Consider the following 4,413-nt stretch of genomic DNA (forward strand, 5'->3'; position numbering starts at 1 on the left):
TCAGGAAGCCCAGGAGTAAGGTGGTGATTGCTCAAGACAGGTGGTGGCAGTTCCATGTATGTTGAATCCACCGGCAGGTGCTGGCTGACAGACACGTTTTAAATACTTAAATATTGATATTTATTCATACATAATATTTAGTCATTTAGCTGAAATGCTACCTTTTTATTTGCAATGTATGTGGAGAGTGTGAAGACAGTACACGTAGAAAAATATCTGGAAATTTGCGGAAATTAGGAGTGCCTTTTTTGCATTGGCTATGGTAATGATTCCTGAGGTGATCTCTGGTAGAAGAAGACACTAGGTCCTACAAAGAGAATCAGAGATAACTGTGGATGTGGAGCTCTTTCTCCTGATCCTGGAAAAAAGCACTTCCATTGACAGAATTCTGGGTGAGGGAGCAATGATGATAGAAACAGCCACATGAAATGGTAGAATGAAATAAGTAGTATGGTAGCTAAGTTATGAAAATGAAATCTCTAAGAGTGATATTAAACAACAGGCATGGATTAAGAGACTTAATAAAAACACCCAATGTCAGCTACAAAGTGAGAGTATTTTTATGACAAATTAGTGGTTTCACAATGTTCCAAGGATAAATGTAAAACTTCAGAACTGGAGAAGGAACAGTTCAAAAGTTTATGACAAATCTACTCTGGAACAGGTGCAGAATATATTTTCTGAAGCTTCCAGCAATAGAACCTCTCTGAACTTTCATTTATGTGAAGGAATAAACTGAATGCGGATGCAGAAATAGATTTCCTTATCATTCAGAGAAAGGAACCAGTCAACAAGAAGCGAGATAAACAGTCACTCAACCAAGGGCCAAACTAACATGGAGAAGTCTCTGCCAAGGCTGGATCTTCCAAAGAAATGGAACCACGGAAGAACAAGTAGAGGTGAAGAAGAAAAAAAGAAAGGGAGGAAGTATGGCAGAAAATACGGGGAAAAAACCTAAAATTAAAAATCAACATAGAATACTGAGTAAGACAGTGGCCTAAAAAGCACCAGAAGGCTGAGCTTGAAGCTTAAGGTGAGGAAACCCGAGGCCACTGGCTCAGAAGCAGAGAAAAGCAAGAGGAGAAGTCAGGCCAAATGTAGAGAGATAAATGGATGGAGATAAGAGTCCTGAGGAAGACACTAATGGACAAAAATAGGTGTAGGAAAAAGAAAAAAGGTTTTCAAAAGTTGAAACATATTATAAGAAAAAAATGAAGTTCCCAGGACATTTGAAGTTGGAGAAATGGGAGATCAGTGTGCTCCCATGAAAGATAAATTCAACTGGTAGCACTTTTAAAGTAGGTCTGAGACAGGGTCCAGATCATAGAATAGTGATCAAAAGGCTAAGAAAAAAGATTGCATTTCGTATTTACAGAGTGACAAATGAACATCACAGATCCAAAGAGAAAATTCTGAAAAACTTTAACAAGAAAATCAGCAATAGCCCCCAACTTTAAGTCACAAAAAGGCAAAGGCAAAGTTCTGAAATGAACAATTTTGTATTTAAAAAACAAATCCATTCTATTATTGATGTGTTCCTTTCATCATTGTTTGTAAAACACATAATGAATTACAACAACTAGAATTTTGCTTTCCAATGTTGTATTTTAAGATAAGAAAACAATATTTCTTTGCTAGCACTTCCATGAAAAGATTGAATATATTCTTTTCCAATCACACACACACACACACACACACACACACGCGCGCGCGCGCATGCGTGCAAATATACATGCACTTATACATACACACACACACACACGCATATTCATTGACCTATTGTTGGATACAGGGTCAAGGTTTTTCGTTTGAGTACAAGCGCACCAATTGGCAATCTCCATCATCTCTCTTGCATAAATCACATCCAGAAATGAATTCTATAGAACTTTAGTGTCAAGGCCTAAAATGAAGAGGGAAACAAAAGCTGATTGCAAAAACATCTTAGTGCAAAATGTTTCTGTTATTTTTTGCATAACATCCAATCTTTTTCAGCTCTTAAGTTCACAATTAGCAAACTTTTAGTGAGTTGCCTGGCTTGTATTTGAAAGCATTCAGATAATTGTTAAGGAAACAACTCTTTTTGACAAGCATAATTGGATTGATGCAATATTTAAATAAATTATGTAAACATAATAACTGATATACCTGGAATGACTAGACTCGGAAACAGGAAAATCAATCTTGATGAGTACAATATTCTGCTTGTGGGAGCAAATATTCATAAGCTTCTTAGAGAGTAACGTACCTTGTTGCATGTGTTTATCAAAACTTTGATCAGTTAGTAAGTTCCACAGCCAAATAGGAGAACAGTGATTAATAATGCAAAACGGCTAATTGGGGTTATTTAAGACAAATTCTTTAGTCATAACTGTCACTCACAGGTGTCTGGCAACTGTTGATTATGTTGTTTTTTAATGTTTATAGGTCACATGTAAAGTACTTCCCTCTGCACTTGCCTCTGAAGGGTGGCAGAAAATTCCACCCTAAACTATGCCACTAAGACATAAGAATTATTTGGAGCTAAAGACAATTGAAATATGGCAGATATAAGAAGAGCCTTTGAATCTTCCCTTTTCTTCCTGGAAACAGGAAATAAAAACTCTCCTGTACCAGCAAAAAGGAAATGTTCTTCAATAAGAGTCACAGCTGAGAGGGAAAAAAAAAAAAAAACAGCTTAGTAAAATAATTATCTCCTTACATAGTTTAGTTACTTTTCCACATTACATTCAACCTAGCATAAAAGCACTTAGGTTTCCGTACTTCTTTGGGTCTTCCCCCCCACCCCCCGATGAGGTCTCCCATCTCACATAAAAACTTATCAGTTTGTATGCTTTTCTCTTGTTTATCTGTCGTATGTCACTTTAATTCTCAGGCCCAGCCAAAAGTCCCTAAGATGATAAAGGTAAAATTTTACATCTCGTGCCCCTCTTATTTTAACCATGGAGAGTTTAGAGCAAGCCATTTTAGAGTAAAGACAAAAAAAAGTTTTGAATTTGAGTCCTCAATTTGCCACTTATTAGTTGTGTAAATTTATTTATTTATTTATTTATTTATTTATTTATTTATTTATTTATTTATTTAGAGAGCTAGTGAGCAAGCTGGGGGGGGAGGGGTAGAGAGAGGGAAAGAGAAAATCTCAAGCAGGCTCTGCACTGTCAGCACAGAGACTGAGGAGGGGCTTGCTGTCATGAACCATGAGATCATGACCTGAGCCAAAATCAATAGCCTAATGCTCAACAGACCGAGCCACCCAGGTGCCCCAGCTGTGTGATTTTTTAAAATAAATTTCTTAACCTCTCCACATCTCAGATTCCTTATTTTTAAAATAGAAATACTAATGCATATTTTGGGTTGTTGTTGAAGTAAATATAAACTATATATACAATGGGTTTAGGGTAAGGCCAGGTTAAAAAAATAGATTAAAAATATGGTAGCTTAAACAATATATATGGTAGCTTTAACTATAATCCCAATCTCCACTATAGCACCCTTCTCTATTATCAGAGTTATCCTTGTTCCTACATTTTTTACATACCGATCAGAGCTGAGGAAGTCTAAAATGTGTACTTTTACTCCTAACACACTTTCTCTTGGAAATCTCATCCTATTGATGTTTTCCTAGGTTCATTTCTTTCTCTCATTCTGTCAACAACCAAGACTTTGGTAATCTAACTCCTCTCCATTTACTTTGTCAAATCATGTCACCTTCTATCACTTTATCAAACAACAACAACAAAAAAAGTCAACTAAAGTCATTTTCTGACATATATGTCACTGAATTAGGTGGTGCAAATCCAACCAATACATTAAATTGAAGAACGATTGGATATCCTATTTATTTTAGGTAAGATCAAAACTTAGTAGAGGGGAAGCATGAAGAGATTATTTTTGAGATATTTAGAATAGAAGTGAAAGAGGAAAGGTGGAAGAGAGAGAAGTAAGGTTTTGAGCTGTGAATATTTAGTTGTTGAGCCATTACTACAGGAAAAAAAAAGATTATCCAAAAGCACCTTTTTGTAGGAAGTATCACATAAACATCACTGTTCACGTTCTACCTATAGGCAAAATCCCCTGCTTTAAGATGTGTATTCGAGGCACTGATCATATCCCAAATCTGTAAAATGTGGCCTTATTTCTGTAGTAAAACCATAACCAGAGACCCAAAATATTTTAAGTTCAGTAAATATAGTAGACATATAACAATGATTTCCATCACCATGCAAATAGAAAAAACAAACTAAAAGTGTTGTAACTAAAGTGTACAAAATCATAAAAACAAAACAAAAACAAAAACAAAAAACAAAAAACAAAACACTGACTTGGGGACATGTAATGTTTCTCTACATCCCACAGCAATAAAACTAGAGCACATTCTTCTCAGAAGTTGAAAATCATTTCAAGGTAAATAAAACG

At 35.6% G+C, this 4,413-nt stretch overlaps 1 pseudogene; it reads left to right on the top strand.

Moving 5' to 3' along the window:
- The first annotated feature begins 835 nt into the window (after positions 1-835).
- LOC147582416 (cell growth-regulating nucleolar protein-like) lies at positions 836-1,491 on the top strand (annotated as a pseudogene).
- Positions 1,492-4,413: the final 2,922 nt, after the last annotated feature.

Source organism: Puma concolor, chromosome A3 (genome assembly GCF_028749965.1).
Source record: "Puma concolor isolate L17-30 chromosome A3, mPumCon1.1.hap2, whole genome shotgun sequence".
Classification (NCBI taxonomy): Eukaryota; Metazoa; Chordata; class Mammalia; order Carnivora; family Felidae; genus Puma; species Puma concolor.